This window comes from Arachis ipaensis, chromosome B02 (assembly GCF_000816755.2).
Source record: "Arachis ipaensis cultivar K30076 chromosome B02, Araip1.1, whole genome shotgun sequence".
NCBI classification, from domain to species: domain Eukaryota; kingdom Viridiplantae; phylum Streptophyta; class Magnoliopsida; order Fabales; family Fabaceae; genus Arachis; species Arachis ipaensis.
The window spans coordinates 61102443-61120838 of NC_029786.2; the positions used below are offsets into that span (position 1 = coordinate 61102443).

Consider the following 18396-nt stretch of genomic DNA (forward strand, 5'->3'; position numbering starts at 1 on the left):
CCTCTCTTCTTTCTCTACATAACCATATAACTTATCGAGGCTAGAATCAAGGTGAGTTGGCTGCACCATCTCCCTTTTGTTTCAGTTTCAAGGAAACATGCTTAAAAAAGTATTTTCTTGATGTTCTTCCTTAGGAATCATGCTTAACTTGACTTGTGAGCCAAGAAACATTAATTTCCAACAATTTTAAGGTGAGAAATCCCTTCCTAACATGCTGAGTGAGATTCAGTCAGTTGAGGGTTTGTGGATTTAAAGTTGTTCTTGACGTGATTTAGGAGAAAAAAATGCTTAAGGACCACTTGAGAGTATAACCGAATTTGGAGTAGCAAAACCAGGTAGGGTTTGATGAAATTAATCTTGATTGATTGTGCTTGAGTTGTGTGATTGTGATATGATTTGGCTGTTCTTGAAATTGATGGTTTATATGAGTGATTCTTGTTTAAATTTTGATGAAAATTTGATGAAATTTGATGAAATTCAAGCTATGAATTTGTGTTCTTGAGTGAATCTGGAAACCAAAACCCTAGGTCTTAAATTGGGGTTCAATTTGTGTTGAAATCATTTGAAAAAGATGGGGTTTTAGTGGCTGGGAATTTATTATGAATTATGGTAAAAATCGGTTACTGAAAAGATTGAAAAACGGGTGAAAACAGAGAAAAAATCTGAAGAATTTACGAAGAACATGAAGAATACCTTGAATGTGATGAAGAACATTGAAGAACAGGCTTTAGATCTTAGAAAGGGCAAGGAAGTAAAATTTTTGGTGTTTGGGGGATTGTTTTGTAATTTCTGAAAGTTAGGGTGGTTAAAGTAGAAATATTAAAAGTTACGGGTGGTAAAAAGTGAATTTATATAACTTTTAGGGTAAGAAAAGGTGAATCTCGAAAATATAATAATAAAATATTAAATAATAATATTTAATTAAAAATAATTTTTTATTAACAATAATAAAATAATGCGAAAAAGGCAAAGATAAAGGAAAGATAAAAAGTTGAAGAAAAGATAAAAGTCAAGGAAAAAGTCTGTAAAGTTTTAACGACGGAAACAAACAGAGATTAGTGAACGAACTAGGAGCAACATAATTATTTCTTGAGTTGCGTCTAGGGCTAGGTATAATATGAAAAGTTAAACTTTTTCAGTATAGACTTAATGAACCTATACTTGGGACAGGCTAACTATTCATACCGAAGTTTACATAAGCTTTAAATACATACGTTAAACAGAGAAATCAGAGTAGAGTAAAGAAACACATAGCAAAGAGAATAAGAGCAGAGGACCTATTGAAAAGTTATTTGCTGCTTGAGGCAGCCCAAGAGATGTTGTTTATTCATTTGTTGCATTAAGGCAACTCCAGAAATATTTATATGTTCATCTGCTACATTGAGCCAGTCAGATAGATGGTGGTGCGACCACTGAGAACTCTCTCCTGCGGTACAGATTCATATTCCATTCTGTAAGGCAGAGGGGCTATTTCCTACTACAGAAGTACCGTGGCCACCTATTCCATTTTTGTAGTGGCAAAGGGGTTATTTCCTGTATACAGAAGGTGTGTCAGCATACATCCTAGGGCGTGTACGCAAACCCCACACTTCCATACAGCAGTACCAGCAAGTGCACTGGGTCGTCCAAAGAAGCTCAGTTATTTTAGATGAGCTAGACTTAGTAGCTTTTTGTTTCTGAATAGTCTTGGCATCTCACTATTGATTGAAAATCAGAATGGCTGGCATCTTTAGGAACTTAGAATCCAGATGATATTATTGATTCTCTTAGTTCATCTCTTTTTGATTCTTGAACACAACTTTTTAGAGTCATGGCCGTGACCCTAAGCACCTTGTTTTCCAGTATTACCACTGGATACAATAATGTCACAGACACTGTAACTGGGTGAACCTTTTCAGATTGTGACTCAGCTTTGCTAGAGTTCCCAGATAGAGGTGTCCAGAGTTCTTAAGGACACTCTTTTTGCTTTGGATCATGACTTTAACCGCTCAGTCTCAAGCTTTTCACTTGACACCTTCACGCTACAACCACATGGTTAGGGACAGCTTTGGTTGAGCCGCTTAGGCCAGGATTTTATTCCTTTAGGCCCTCTTATCCATTAATGCTCAAAGACTTGAGACCCTTTTATACCCTTGCCTTTTGGTTTAAAGGGTTATTGGCTTTTTCAATCTGCCTTCATTTTCCTGCACTTTTTGGGCAGTAATGGATTTTTCTGCTTTTTATATTTTTTTTCTTTTTTTTCCACCATTTTTTTCTTTCTTTTGCATGCATATATATATATATATATATATTCTTTTGCAACATGCTTTTTCTTTTGCTTTTTGCTGCTTTTTCTTGCTTCAAGAATCAAGTTTCAAATTTTTCAGATTATCAATAATATTTTTCCTTATTCTTTCATAAAATTCAACTTCAAATATGCACTCTTTATTCTTTTATTCAGAAAACTAAAGCAATGTAACCCAATCAAATTATTGTAACTATTCTTTATTGGAAGGCTAAAAAATCTATGCATCTTTATTTTTTCTAAAAAAATCTACTATTTTATTCATGTTCAATGATGATAAAAGGAATAATTTATAGCTAATTGGAAAAATAAAAATTAATTAATTTATTATTAATGCTTATGCAATCCTAAAATTTAAAAGACATAAAATTAAAAATAAAAATAAAGACTTAATTACTGCTAGTGATCATGTACTCCTAAATATGAGAAATAGGAATTAAAATAATAGAAATATGAGAAACATGAATTAGAATAGCCACAGAGTAGAACTCAACAACCTTCAGCTTGGGGGATGTTGTTTTCTTCAGGCTGTGGGACGCATGGCTCTTCAGCTTGTGGGGCACTGGGCTCTTCAGGAGAGAGCTTCTAGCGCTTCAGCTCCTCCAGCTCACGCCTTTGCTTCTCCTGTTCCTTGATCAGTTTGCAAATCATGCTAGTCTGATCTCTCTACTCCTCTCTGAGCTGATCCAACATGCTCTGTAGGTGAATTACAGATGCCTTCAACAGGTTCTAGTATTCCCTTGGAGGGATCTCTTGGGACTGTTCGGGTTCCTTCCTCTTTAGGTTATCATCTTTTATTTTGAAACTCTCCATCACCTGCTTGGTGTTTAGATTTTTCACTGGAATAAAATTATCCACTTGTATTAGAACATTAGCGTCTTGGCATAGGCGGAAGATGAGATTTAGATAAGCCAGCATGGCCTTAGTGGAATCTCTATTTGATAGCTTGTAGATCTCACAGGGGATTATTTGGTGGACTTCCATCTCATTCCTGATCATGATGCAATGAATCATTACTGCTCTATCAATATTGACTTCAGAGCGGTTACTTGTGGGGAGTATAGAATGCCCAATGAAGTCTAGCCATCCTCTAGCAACAGGCTTGAGGTTTGCCCTTGTCAGCTGGCATGGCTCCCCTTTGGTATTTTCAATCCATTGGGTTCCAGGTAGGCATATGTCCTCTAGGACTCGATTCAGCTTTTGGTTGGCTACAATCCTCCTGTTGTATGACTCACGGTCATCCCTTTGCAAAGGTAGTTTGAAGACCTCTCTCACCCTGTCTAGGTGAAAGTATATGATCTTCCCTCTGACCATGGTATGAAAAGTATGGATGGCTGTTCCATCCAGCTTTTGCTTATCTGTCATCCACAGATTTGCATAAAATTCCCGGACCATATTGTATCCAACATTTAACTTAGGGTCACTTAGAATCTCCCAACCTCTCTTTCAAATCTGCTCTTGGATCTCTGGGTATTCTTCTTCTCCAAGGTCGAATCCTACTTCAGGGATTACTGGCCATTTACTCATTACCTTGTGATAATGGTCTTCATGTTGCTTGGTGAAGAATTGAATAGGTTTAAAAACAACTGTTAAGTTGTCTTCTTTCTTATTCTTTGGGGTGGTCTTGCCACTTCTTGGAGCCATGGGATTGAATTCTTGATGAGAGAACAGGGCTCCTGCCACACCAAACTTAAAAATTTGCTTGTTCTCGAGCAAAAGGTAAGAAAGGAAGCAAACTAGAATAGAGAGTAGAGGAAGAAATAGAAGAGATAATTCGAATGAGAGGTGGTGAGTGAGGGAGAGAGGGCACGACACACATATATATAGGGAGGCGGGAGGGATTTTTGAAAATAAGCATGAATAAAAGATAATGATTTTTGAAAAAGATAAAAAAAAGATAAGTTGTTAAATTTAAAAGATAAGAAAAGATTTTAATAAGATAGAAAAAGCATTAAAGACAAGATATGAAGTATGGAAAGGATTTGAATGTTTAATAAAAGATATGAATAAGATAAGAGAAGATTTTGAAACGAGTTTGAAAGCAAATTGTAAAAGTTATACCATTTTGAAAGGATTTTTAAAAAAAATTGAAAAAAATGTTTTAATTTGAAAATTAAATTGAAAACAAAATATTTGAACAAGATTTAATTTAGAAATTAAAGAAATTTTTAAATTAAATTGGATGAAGATGAGTTGAATCAAGATAAGATTGAAAAATTGAAGTTACCTCCATGCTGTCAGGCTGGCTTTTAAACGCCCAGAATGCTAGCATTCTATCGTTTATCGCCAGAGTAGTCCTCCCTGTGGGGCGTTAAACACCTAGCCAGGGCCTCCTGGCTGGCGTTTAATGCAAGGTTGATGCTCCTTTTTGGGCGTTTAAACGCCTAGCCAGGACCTCCTGGCTGGTGTTTAAACGCCAGGCATGTGCTCCCTTCAGGGCGTTAAACGCCCAGCCAGGGCCTCCTAGCTGGCGTTTAACACCAGGCCTGCTGCCTCCATGAGCGTTTAAACGCCCAACACCCTATCTTTTTTGGCGTTTAAACGCCAGAAAGCTCCTTACTCCAGAGTATTTTGTTTGCTGTTCTACATCATTCTGTCTCTATTTTAGCACTGTACAAGATCACTAACACGAAAAATAACTTAAAATATAATTAAAAACTAAGTAAAAAGAAAATTAATTAAAACGAAAATAACTAGAAAATCATTAAAGCAATGAGTGACTATTGTGTTGCCTCCCAACAAGTGCTTCTTTAATGTCTTTAGCTGGAATTCACGGTACTTAACTTAGTAGCAGTGTTGAGCCTCCTGGCTCTATATCTCCTTCAAGATAATGCTTAACCCTCTGTCCATTGACAGTGAACCTGGTTTCTTTACCTTGAAGTTCTATGTGTCCGTAAGGTGATACCTTGGTAATCACAAATAGTCCTATCCAACGGGATTTGAGTTTCCCAGGGAACAGTTTGAGTCTTGAGTTGAAGAGTAGGACCTTCTGTCCTGGTTCAAAGACTCTGGAATCTAACTTCCTGTCAAGCCACCTTTTTGCCTTCTCCTTGTAGATTTTTGCATTTTCAAATGCTTCTAAGTGGAATTCATCCAACTCAGTTAGTTGGAGCAGCCATTTTTCCCATGCTGCTTTGGCATCAAGGTTGAGGAATCTAGTAGCCCAATAGGCTTTGTGTTTTAGTTCCACTAGCAAATGACAGGACTTCCCATATACTAACTGATATGGTGAAGTTCTAATGGGGGTTTTGCAAGCTGTTCTGTATGCCCATAGGGCGTCATCAAACTTTCTAGCCCAATCCTTTTTAGAGGCACTTACTGTCCTCTCTAGGATTTACTTTAGTTCTCTATTTGAGACTTCAGCTTGCCTATTGGTTTGGGAATGATACGGTGTTGCTACTTTATGGTGAACTCTGTACTGGCTTAAGACAGAATCCAGCTGTCTATTGTAGAAATGAGTTCCTCCATCACTAATTAGTGTCCTAGAGACACCAAACCTACTGAAAATATTCTTTTGGAGGAACTTCATTACCACTCTAGTGTCATTAGTGGGTGTTGCTATTACTTCAACCCATTTAGACACATAATCTACTGCCACAAGGATGTAGATGTTTGAGTATGAAGGTGGAAAAGGTCTAATAAAATATATGCCCCATACGTCAAACAACTCAGTCTCTAAGATTCCTTGTTGAGGCATTCTGTGACCATGGGGAAGGTTGCCAGCCCTCTGGCAACTATCACAGTTACGGACGAGCTCTCTAGAGTATTTAAATAGAGTATGCCAGTAAAAGCCACTTTGGAGTACCTTAGTGGCTGTCCGCTCACCTCCAAAGTGCTTCCATAGTCAGAGCTATGGCAGTGCCATAGAATTCTCTGTGCCTCTTCTTCAGACACACAGCATTGGATTATTCCATCCGAGCATCTCTTAAAGAGATATGGCTCATCCCATAGGTAATATTCTGCATCATGCATGAGTTTTTGGGCTTGCTGCCTAGTAAACTCCTTGGGAATGAACCGTATAGCCTTGTAGTTTGCAATCTCTGCAAACCAAGGTACTGTCCGAATGGCATAGAGTTGCTCATCTGGAAAGGATTCGGATATGTCAGTAGAGGGAGAAGAAGTCCCTACTACTGGCTCGATCCGAGACAAGTGATCAGCTACCTGATTTTCTGTCCCTTTTCTGTCTCTAATTTCTACATCAAATTCTTGCAGGAGTAATACCCATCTTATAAGTTTGGGTTTAGAATTCTGCTTAGTGAGTACATATTTTAGAGCAGCATGGTCAGTATAAATAATGACCTTAGACCCTACTAGGTAGGATCTAAACTTGTCAATGGCATAAACCAATGCAAGTAGCTCCTTTTCTGTAGTAGTGTAGTTTTTCTACGCGTCATTTAATACGCGACTAGCATAGTAAATGACTTGCAGAAACTTGTCATGTCTCTGACCTAGTGCTGCACCAATTGCATGATCGCTTGCATTATACATTAGCTCAAATGGCAAGTCCCAGTTGGGTGCAGAAATAATAGGAGCAGTGACAAGCTTGGCCTTCAGAGTTTCAAAGGCATGCAGGCATTCTTGGTCAAAGATGAATGGAACATCAGTGGCCAAGAGATTACACAGGGATTTGACGATTTTAGAAAAATCTTTTATGAACCGCCTGTAGAATCCTGCATGTCCTAGGAAGCTTCTGATTGCCTTAACACTAGTAGGTGGAGGCAAGCATTCGATCACTTCCACCTTAGCTTGATCCACTTCTATCCCCTTATTTGAGATCTTATGCCAGAGAACAATGCCTTCAGTTACCACGAAATGGCATTTCTCCCAGTTTAGAACTAGGTTTGTTTCTTGGCATTTTTTCAGGACCAGGGTCAGATGATCAAGACAGGAGTTAAATGAGTCTCCATAGATGGAGAAGTCATCCAGGAATACTTCAAGGAATTTTTCTACCATATCAAAGAAGATGGACAACATGCATCTCTAAAAGATGGCAGGTGTATTGCACAGGCCAAATGACATTCGTCTATAGGCAAATACGCCCGAAGGACATGTGAATGCCGTCTTCTCTTGATCTTGTAGATCTACTGCTATTTGATTGTACCCAGAATATCCATCCAGGAAATAATAAAAAAGTGACCTACTTGTCTTTCTAGCATTTGGTCAATGAAGGGTAAAGGAAAGTGATCTTTCCTGGTGGTGTCATTGAGTTTTCTGTAATCAATGCATATACGCCACCGTGTAACTGTCCTTTTTGGGATTAGCTCATTCTTTTCATTGTGAACCATTGTCATTTCTCCCTTCTTAGGAACAACCTGGATATGACTCACCAATGGGCTATCAGAAATGGGATAAATAATCCCAGCCTCATAGAGTTTAGTGACCTCCTTCTATACTACTTCCTTCATAGTTGGATTTAAACGCCTCTGTGGTTGTACGACTGGTTTGACATTATCCTCCAGCAGGATTTTATGCATGCATCGGGCACGGCTAATGCCCTTAAGGTCACTTATAGTCCACCCAAGGGCGGTCCTATGTTTTTTAAGCACTTGAATGAGTGCTTCTCCTTCCTGTGGCTCTAGTGCAGAGCTTATGATCACAGGATAGGTATCTCCCTCTCCCAGAAATGCATATTTCAGGGAGGAAGGTAATGGCTTAAGCTCAAGCTTAGGAGGCTTCTCCTTTTCTTCAAAGTTTTCCAAAGGTTCCTCTAAATCAGGCTGATTATCATCGAGGATATCATCTAGCCCTTCCTTGAAGCTTTCAGCCATATTGACTTCTTCCACCAGGGAGTCAACGAAGTCAATGCTCATACATTCCTCAGGAATGTCTGGGTGCTGCATAGCTTTGACAGCATTCAGGACGAACTTTTCCTCATTGACTCTTAGGGTTACTTCCCTTTTTTCAACATCAATGAGGATCCGTCCTGTAACTAGAAAAGGTCTTCCTAGGATAAGGGATGCACTCTTGTGCCCCTCCATGTCCAATACCACAAAGTCAGTGGGAAAGACAAAGGGTCCAACCCAAACAATCATGTCTTCAACTACTCCTGATGGTATCTTAATAGAACCATCAGCAAGTTGAAGGCGCATGAGGGTTGGTTTGACCTCATTAGTCAAACTAAGCTTCTTTACTAATGAAGCAGGTATTAGGTTGATGCTTTCTCCAAGGTCACATAGGGCTGTCCTTGTACAAGCATCACCTAGAGTACAGGGTATCATAAAGCTTCTAGGATCTTTAAGCTTTTCTGGTAATTGCACTGCACTCCTCAGTGAGGAGGGCTATTTGTGTCTCTCTCCAATCCTTCTTATGGCTTAGAATGTCCTTCATTAACTTTGCATAAGAAGGTAACTGTTCAAGAGCTTCTGCAAAAGGGATCTTTATCTCTAATGCTCTGAGATACTCCACAAAATGGGCAAACTATTTATCCCTTTCCTCTTGACAGAGTTTCTGAGGAAATGGCATCTTAGCCTTGTCATCATCAACCTTGGTTGATGGAGGCTGAATGCCATGTGTGGTGGAAGGGTGATAAGGGAAAATCGATTCCACACAAACTCACCGACAAGTGTACCAGGTCAGATCAAGTAGTAAAACTCACAAAAGTGAAGTCGATCCCACAGGGATTGATGGATTGAGCAAATTTAGTATGATGATGAATTTAGTTAAGCGAATATTTGATGAATTTGGTGAAATTTGATTAACAGAAGGGAAATTGCAAGTAAACTAGAGAGGAAATCCTAAAACAGAAAAGGAAATTTGCAGAAGAAAAATCCAATTTAACAGAAAAGGAAATTTGCAGAAGAAAAATGAACAGAGAGGAAAATTTAGATCAGATCCTAAATTCTTTAACAGGAAATTTAAATTGCCAAAGAAGAAAAGAACAGAAAGAAAAATTGCAGGATAAAAAAAACAGAAAAGGGAATTTAGATCCGATCTTCAATTCTCAAATTCTAAAGACAACAGAAGAAAAATTAAAAAGAAGCTTCAGCACCAGTGCAAAAGATAATAAACAGAATGAAAACAGAAAGCAAACTAAACTTAGATCTCAAAATCTCCCCAATTCCCAAAAGAAAATCTTAAAAAAAATTAAAAACTCAAAGGAAAAATAAAAGATCCAGCCTCCTCATGAAATCAAATTTTCTCCTATTTATACACTTTCTAATTTAGTCATCAAGTACTTGGAGTGGGCTTTTTGGCCTTTGTTGCAGTAAGTCAGGATGGCACTTGATTTCAGCTTCTAGGAGAATATTGCGTTCTGAAAGTGAGTGCAGCGTACATTCATCCACGCGTACGCATCTACTGCACCTGCGCGTCCCTTCGCAGTTTTGCTCATCGACGTGTACGTGTCACATGCGCGTATGCGTCATTGCCATCTTCAGCTTCCATCATGCTTGCATGCCATATTCATGCGTACGCGTCTTCTGTAGCGTTCTCTTAATGAGCGCTACGTTTGCTTAATGAATGCTGCCCATGCGTGCGCGTTCTCTGCGCGTGCGCGTGGGTGGTAAAATATCAATTCTATGCTTCAGCGCCATCCACGTGTTTGCGTGCTTTCTTCTAGATTCTTCATCGACGCGTGCGCGTCATGTACGCGTGTGCGTCATGTACGCGTGCGCGTCGGCTGCAAAATTTCAAATTCCAATTTTGAATGTGCCCAAAAACGGTGGTATAGTGAACGTAGCGCTTTCTTTAAAAACGAGCGCCAACCACTTCCACACGTACGCGTCATGCACGCGTACGCGTGGATCTTCGAAAGTTGTCCCTGACGCGTAAACGTCCTGTACGCGTGCGCGTCACAAGTGAGCGTGGCGTTCTTTATTTGAACGCTACGTTATACTGCAGTGCTCTTCTTTCTCTTCACTTTTTCACCTAAAATCAACCAAACAAGCAATCAAAGTCTCACCAAAATCACAAATTTTTTGCATCATTCCTAATAATCACCTATTTCTTGCATAAATCTCATGATTTTGTATAAAGTTAGTGATGTTTGATTGAATCAAAATAAACACAAAATTCCACTCCAATCACTTACTTATTGTGCAAGAAAGTGCATAAAACCTAATGAAAAAAATAAAAAAATGTCATCACAACACCAAACTTAAATCTTGCTTGTCCCCAAGCAAGCACTAAAACATGAGAAGAAATGAAAGAAAACAGAAAAGCATATATGTCCTTATTTAGCAGGTAATTGAATTTTGTTCATGGGGTTTTATGCAGATGTACTTGAAGCTCTACTTTTATTAGATTTTAGGATTGAAATGTCCCTTTCAGTGATAACCGAAGTTGCTACTGTGAACCTTGCTATTCATCCATCCCTGGTGTTTTGATTTTCTTTTGTCTTTCATGCTGAGAAGCTTACACTCTTATTCTTAGCTAAGTGTTATGTGTTGCAGCAGCTTTTTAGCTTTGTTTTTCAATCAACACATCTTCACTACAAACACTTGGCTCACAATTCATCCTAAGACATTGATACCCAGCACCTCTTTGGGTTGCTAAATGCCTTGTAACTAGGTTGCTCTTGATAATGAACTTTCGGTTGATAATCCCGGATTAATAAACCCAAGTTATCAAGTTTTAAAATACTCCTTAGAACCTATTTGTCCAAGAAGACCCTAGTACAAAAGGGCACCACAGGCATATGTCCTAAGGTCCAAGCTATTGGTGTCTAGCCTTATTATTTGTTTCTTTCATTTTTGTTGCCAATTCTTGGCTTTTCTTTCCTTCTTCTTTTGCTCTTCCTTTTTCCAGGGATACTTGTTAATTGAAGGTTCATAACAGCATTTAAGTTCACACTTCAAAGGAACATCTTAACCTTTATCCTTTATTAGTGAGCTTACTTTAGCAATCAAACATATATACCACCACTGAATTTTATTATTATTCCTACCACATTGGACAATCACTTTCTGTTTCAACATTTTCTCTTATTTATGCAGGGAAACAAGACATATATTCAAGTAGATGAGTGATGCAGACACTTTGGCTAGATCACTTAATTAAATAAGAACAGGACAGTAAACTTGCAGCGTACAGATAAGGGTAAAGTTATCAGAAAGGAGAACAATTAATCTTCCAACTAAAGCACAGTAAACATAAATAGTTGAGTAACAATACAACCTTTTGGTATCTTCTTGCTTAGTCTTTCATCCTCCCTCTTTGCTTTTGTGCTTTTCTTGCTGATGATGTACAGCCCTTCCAAAAATTTGAATAGTTTTCTGCACTGATAATGGAAATTACTTGTCCCCCAAGCACTTGAAAAGTGGTTAATATGCAAGAATGTTTGTAGGCTTTTGAACTTACTTTGGTGTGTGAACACCAAACTTAGTCCCTTGCCAATACCTCTTATGCAACAAATCAACCATATACATGAAACCTTGTGCCTTTGCTAAAGAGAGCAAAACTAAAAACTAGAAAACAGAAAATGGTTGAGTAGTTTTCCTGATTGTTTAGAGCTAATAACCATTTATGCAGAAGGTTGAAATGTGTTTTTAAATGAAATTTTTGGTGGAACACCAAACTTATCATCCTTCACTCACCCTTAAATTGTTTTGGTGTGTAACACCAAACTTAGCTCCTTGCAATACAGATAAATCTACTTAACCCTTTTATTGAAATAGTTAGGAAAAGAAAACTACCTTTGGTTTGGTTGCCTCCCAACAAGCGCTTGTTTATCGTTATTAGCTTGACGTTGGTTCCTTGTTAGGGTGGTTGATGATTATGGTGCCTCAACTTGTCCCCTCTCACTGTGAGCCTTCTTCCTGTGCTTTGATGATCAATCTCTATATGCTCCAACGAGAGTATCTTATTGACAGTGTAATAATCATCAGTTTGTGGGCCTGTTTCCAACTGTTGGTAGATCAGTTTCACTTTGTCTCCTTTTGAGAACCCTTCAGTTGGGATTCTTTTGTTTCTCCACCCTTTTGGAACCTTTTTTCTTGCTCTTCTTTCCCTTCTTTGGTGACCCTTCTGTCTTGGCAGCAGGTTTTATGTCAGGGGCTTTCTTCCTAGTGATCAAATTTCTAATCTCTTTTTGCCTTCCCTTCTCAGCCTTCACATCTTTACTACCCTCTTGTTCTTCTCCACTGTCTGTCTTTTGATTCAAAGGCGAGTTGATGAGTGCCTCCGTGGATTTTCCTTCCAATGCAAGTCTTCTTCTTCAACTTTCATGCAGCTTTTCTCTTCAGCAGTATACTACATTTCCTTAAAGACATTTAGAGTGATCTTCTCATCATGTGCCCTCAAAGTCATTTCTCCTTTTTCCACATCAATGATGGCCCTTGCTGTGGCTAGGAAAGGCCTTTCTAATATGATAGAATCACTTCCCTCTTCATCTAGATCCAAGATCACAAAATCTGCTGGAAATATGAACTTACCTACTGATGAGCGGATAATTTATATGCTTTTTGGCATTATTTTTAAGTAGTTTTTAGTATGTTTTAGTTAGTTTTTAGTATATTTTTATTAGTTTTTAAATAAAATTCATATTTCTGGACTTTACTATGAGTTTGTGTGTTTTTCTGTGATTTTAGGTAATTTCTGGCTGAAATTGAGTGACTTGAGCAAAAATCTGATTCAGAGGCTGAAGAAGGACTGCAGATGCTGTTGGATTCTGACCTCCCTGCACTCGAAATGGATTTTCTAGAGCTACCGAAGCCCAATTGGTGCGCTCTCAATTGCGTTGAAAAGTAGACATCCAGGGCTTTCCAAAAATATATAATAGTCCATACGTTGCCCGAGTTTTGATGATGCAAACTGGCGTTCAAACGCCAACTTCCTACCCTATTCTGGAGTTAAACGCCAGAAACAGGTTGCAAACCAGAGTTAAACGCCAGAAACAGGTTGCAAACCAGAGTTAAACGCCAGAAATAGGCTACAACCTGGCCTTTAACTCCAAAAAGTGTCTCTACACATGAAAGCTCAATGCTCAGCCCAAGCACACACCAAGTGGGCCCGGAAGTGGATTTCTGCATCATTTACTTATTTTCTGTAACCCTAGTTACTAGTCTAGTATAAAAACTACTTTTAGTGATTTATTTCACATCTTTGGATCATTTTTGAGACTATCTCTATATCACTTTTGATCTCTTGATCACGTTTAGGGGGCTGGCCATTCAGCCATGCCTGGACCACTTTCACTTTTGTATTTTCAACGGTGGAGTTTCTACACCCCATAGATTAGGGTGTGGAGCTCTACTGTTCCTCATGAATTAATGCAAAGTACTATTGTTTTCTTATTCAATTCAAGCTTATTCCTATTCTAAGATATTCATTTGCAATTCAACATGATGAATATGATGATCCGTGACACTCATCACTATTCTCAACCTATGAACGCGTGCCTGACAACCACTTCCATTCTACCTTGGGTTGAGTGTTTATCTCTTAGCCTCCATTCCGAAATATCGGAGTCTTCGTGGTATAAGCTAGAATTATTGGCGGCCATTCTTGAGATCCGGAAAGTCTAAACCTTGTTTGTGGTATTCCGAGTAGGATCTGGGAAGGGATGACTGTGACGAGCTTCAAACTCGCGAGTGTTGGGCGTAGTGACAGATGCAAAAGGATCACTGGATCCTATTCCAACATGATCGAGAACCGACAGATGATTATCCGTGTAGTGACAGCGCATTTGGACCATTTTTACTGAGAGGACGGGAAGTAGCCATTGACAACGGTGATGCCCAACATACAGCTTGCCATGGAAAGGAGTATGAATGATTGGATGAAGAAAATAGGAAAGCAGGGATTCAGAAGAAACAAAGCATCTCCATACGCTTATCTGAAATTCTCACCAATGAATTACATAAGTATCTCTATCTTATTTTCTGTTATTTATATTTTAATTATCAAAATCCCATAACCATTTGAATCTGCCTGACTGAGATTTACAAGATGACCATAGCTTGCTTCAAGCCGACAATCTTCGTAGAATCGAGCCTTACTCACGTAAGGTTTATTACTTGCACAACCCAGTGCACTTGCTGGTTAGTTGTGCGAAGTTGTGAAGAAGAATTTGAGATTATGAACGTGCGTACTGAGTTTTTGGCGCCGTTGCTAGAGATCACAATTTCGTGCACCACCTACTTTGACTAGGAGATTCTCAACCACTCCATTAGGGACTACCATTGATCTATCAGCGAGTTGCAAGGTCATCCTTATAGGTTTCACTTCTTCTGTGGAAAATTTTTGATGTGTGGAAAACGATCCAACACGAAACTAACCGGCAAGTGCACCGGGTCGCATCAAGTAATAAAACTCACGAGAGTGAGGTCGATCCCACAGGGATTGAAGGATTGAGCAATTTTAGTTTAGTGGATGACTTAGTCTAGCGAATCAAGAGTTGATTTGAGTGGTTTGTATTTGACAGAAGCTAAATTGCATGAAATTAAAAGGGAGAGGGACAATTGGCAAGAATTTAAAGTGCAGAGAAATTAAAGAGGCTGAATCTTAAAGTGCAAGTAATATAAATTGCAGAAACTTAGATTGCAAGAAATGTAAATTGCAGAATCTTAAAGTGCAAGAAATGTAAATGTCTTGAATTGTAAAGGGAATTGGGAATTGGATTTGCAGAAATTAAACAAGGAAAAGTAAAATGCAATAAACAGAAAAGTAGAAGATGACTTGAATTAAACCGGATCTAAAACGGAAATGGGAAAAAGCTTGGTGTAGCAATGAAATAAAGAAATTAAAATTTAAAACTATAGATCTCAGGACTCAAGAGACTAGATAGCTGAGTCTAGATCTCACTGCCTTCCTAGATCCAGCAAGAACAGTTGCAAAGGAAATAAAGAAGTGTAAATTGCAGAGAGAGTAAAAGAAGAAGCAATTAACAGAAAAGGAAATTCAATTATGCAGAAAATTAAACAAGATCTCAAGGTGAGATTGAAACAGAAGTTCTTCAATTCTTCACCCAAGATCCAAAGCAAGAAAAGTAAAGAGTGCTCAAGCAAGAACAAGAAAGAAGAGAGATCAATTCTCCTTCCCAATTCTCTAGAATTCTAAAACAACAATTCAAAAATATAAAGGTGAGTTCTCCACTGTAAGTCTCTAAGAATTCTAAAAGAAAAGCTCTCTCTGTAAGTGTTTTTCCCAATGCTAAAGGAAAGCTCCAAGAAAACTTAAATCCTAAGCTATTTATACACTTTCTTCAATGGTCTTCAAGCCTTGAATTGGGCCTTTGCTCTTGATGGAATTGGGTTGACAAAAGCCTCTGTTGATTGCACTTGAAGTTGGAGAGAAATCCCTTGTGAACCGGGCTATAAATCATAAAAGCTTGAGTCAAAGTTTGAGACAAACTTTGGCTCAAGCTTTTCATATCAGCTGCCCTCATTTGCTGCTACCAACGTTTGGGCTAAAGTTTGAGGTCAAACTTTAGTCCAAACGTTGATCCCCTTGTGTGCATATGTGGCGCCAACATTTGCCAAAAAGTTTGAGGCAAACGTTGGCGCAAGCTTTTCTCCTCCAGGGTGTGTTGGTGTGGCGCCAACGTTTGCCAAAAAGCTTGAGGCAAACGTTGACGCAAGCTTTTCTCCTCCAAGGTGTTGGTGTGTGGTGCCAACGTTTGCCAAAAAGCTTGAGGCAAACGTTGGCGCAAGCTTTTTGCTCCAACCAATGTGAATTCACTCTTCCAAAAGTTTGAGCTAAAGTTTGAGGCAAACTTTGGCTCAAGCTTTTTACCTCTTTGGGTTACTAAATGCCTTGTAACTAGGTTGCTCTTGATAGTGGACTTTCAGTTGATAATCCCGGGTTAGTTAACCCAAGTTACCAAGTGTTGATGCACTCCAAAGAACTTAATAATCCAAGCAGATCCTAGTGCAAAAATACCACAGGCATATATTCCAAGGTTCAAGCTATTGGTGTCTAGCTTTATTTTCTTTCTTCTTTTGTCCTGCTGCCACCTTTGGCTTTTTCTTTTCTCTTTTTGTTCTTCTTTTCAGCCAAGGACTTTATCTTGTTGAGATTCATAGACAGTGAGCTATTTTCTACTTAAAAGGAGACAGTCTAGTCCTTTTATTCCCTAAAAGTGAGCTATCATACAATCACACATACATACCACCACTCACTATTATTGTACTTTCCGCTAACAAAGAACTATCTTACTTCACATTCCAAACATTTCTTTTATTGAATTACAGATGCAGGGGACAAAGCTTGCATTTAGTTAAGTGAAAGTAAACACATAAGCACACACTTAGACTAGCTTATTTATTTCAAAAAAAATTGATTCTACTTGTACTAGATGAACACTTTAGCAAGATATAAATCATAGCATCTCTCAACAGCTGAAGTTAAGTGTAGATACAACCTATTGGTTTGCAGTTCTTTTGTCCTTCTTTCTGTTGGTCCCCTTTTGAGTCATGGTGCATAATGTCTTCAATTGGTGGTTAGTTCCCTGCATAATTCTCAAAAGTTGCTTGCTTCTCAAGCCCTTAGGTGACTGGTTAGTATGCATGAATTGAGTGCGGCTTTTGGATTTAATTTGGTGTGGGAACACCAAACTTAGTTCCTTGCCACTTCCTCTGATGCAACAGGTTAACTATATGTAAAATCTTGTGTTCTTGCTAAAAGTTATAAAGTTAAAACTAGAGAGCAATTAAGTAATTGAATAATCTGTTTGATTGCTTGGAGCTAGTATTGTGCAAGAAGTGAGAATGTGTTTTTAAATGATGTTTTGGTGGAACACCAAACTTATAATCCTTTATTCTCCTTTAAATTGTTTTGGTGTGTAACACCAAACTTAGCTCCTTACAATGCATACCAAATATTCAACATTTTTATTGAAAAGGCTATGAAAAGAAAACTACCTCTGGTTGGGTTGCCTCCCAACAAGCGCTCTTTTAATGTCACTAGCTTGACATTGGGGCTTTCTTTCATGGTGGTTGATGGTTATAGTGCCTCAACTTGTCCCCTCTGATTGTGAGCTTCTTCTTTGTTCCTTGGTTTTCTATCTCAGCATGTTCTTGTGAGAGTATTTTGCTCACAGTATAGTAATCATCAATCTGTTGGCTTGCTTCCAGTTGTTGATAGACTAACTGCACTTTGTCGCCTTTGGAGAGCCCTTCTGTTGGAATTTTTTTGTTCTTCCAACCCTTTTTGATTCTGTTTTCATTCTTCTTCCTTCTGCTTATTGATCCTTTCTACTTGCAAGTGGGCTTCATTTTGGGATTCCTCTTCTTGATAACTAACACATCAATGCTTTCATGAATCTCTTCATTGCTCTGTACAAGTTCTTTTTCTTCTTCCCATGCTGCATTATCTACTTCTTGAGGGAAGTCCCTTTTGAATCAATGATCTGCATTCTTCAGTGAGCATCACAGTTTCCTTTTCTAGCCAACTTTTTTTCTTGTTAATAAGCTCCTTCAAAAACTTGGCATACAGAGGCATTTGCTCAAGTGCTTCAGCCAAGGGAATGTTGATCTCTAGCTTCTTGAAAGTCTCAAGGAACTTATGAAAGTGTTGATTCTTTGCCTCCTTGTTGAATCTCTGGGGATATGGCAGTGGAGGTACAAAGTTCTTCTCTGCTTGTTGCTTTTGATTCTTGGTTGGCTCTTCAATTGCTTCATTCCCCTTTTTTGGAATTTTTGATTGTTCCTCCTTTTCTTGAGTTTGCTTTGAAATTTGCTTGCTTGCCATTGCATCATCACCATTGGCTTCCTCTGCGTGTGTTGGCTTTTCCCCCTCTATTGGCCTTTTGCTGTTCTCCGCTTACTTCCTTGTAGTGTCATTGTTGCTCATCAATGTTCTCCCACTTCTTAACTGTATTGCCTTGCATTCTTCCTTAGGATTTGGAATTGTGTCACTTGGCAGGGAACTTGATGGTCTCTCTACAGAAATCTGCTTGGATATTTGCCCAATCTGTCTCTCTAGGTTCTTCATGGAAGATTCATGGTTCTTGGTTGTCATTTCTTGGTGTTTCCATATTTTGTCTATCAAAGTTTCCAAGTTAGTGATTCTTTGAGAGTCCTGTGGAATTGGCTGGTTATGGGGCTGTTGCTCCTCTTGAGTTTCTTCATTTGTTCCCCATGTGGTTGATGGTTGATTGGTGCCTACTGCTGTAACTTGGAGGCTATCAATCCTCTTGGCCATTTGCTCAAATTGTTGTTGAATCTGCTGCTGCA

General features: G+C 38.7%; 1 long non-coding RNA gene across 1 annotated transcript; it reads left to right on the forward strand.

Moving 5' to 3' along the window:
• On the forward strand, positions 224–4488 carry LOC110267709. Its single transcript, XR_002355593.1, has 3 exons — positions 224–335; positions 749–751; positions 4478–4488. It is a non-coding gene; the product is annotated as an uncharacterized LOC110267709 (long non-coding RNA).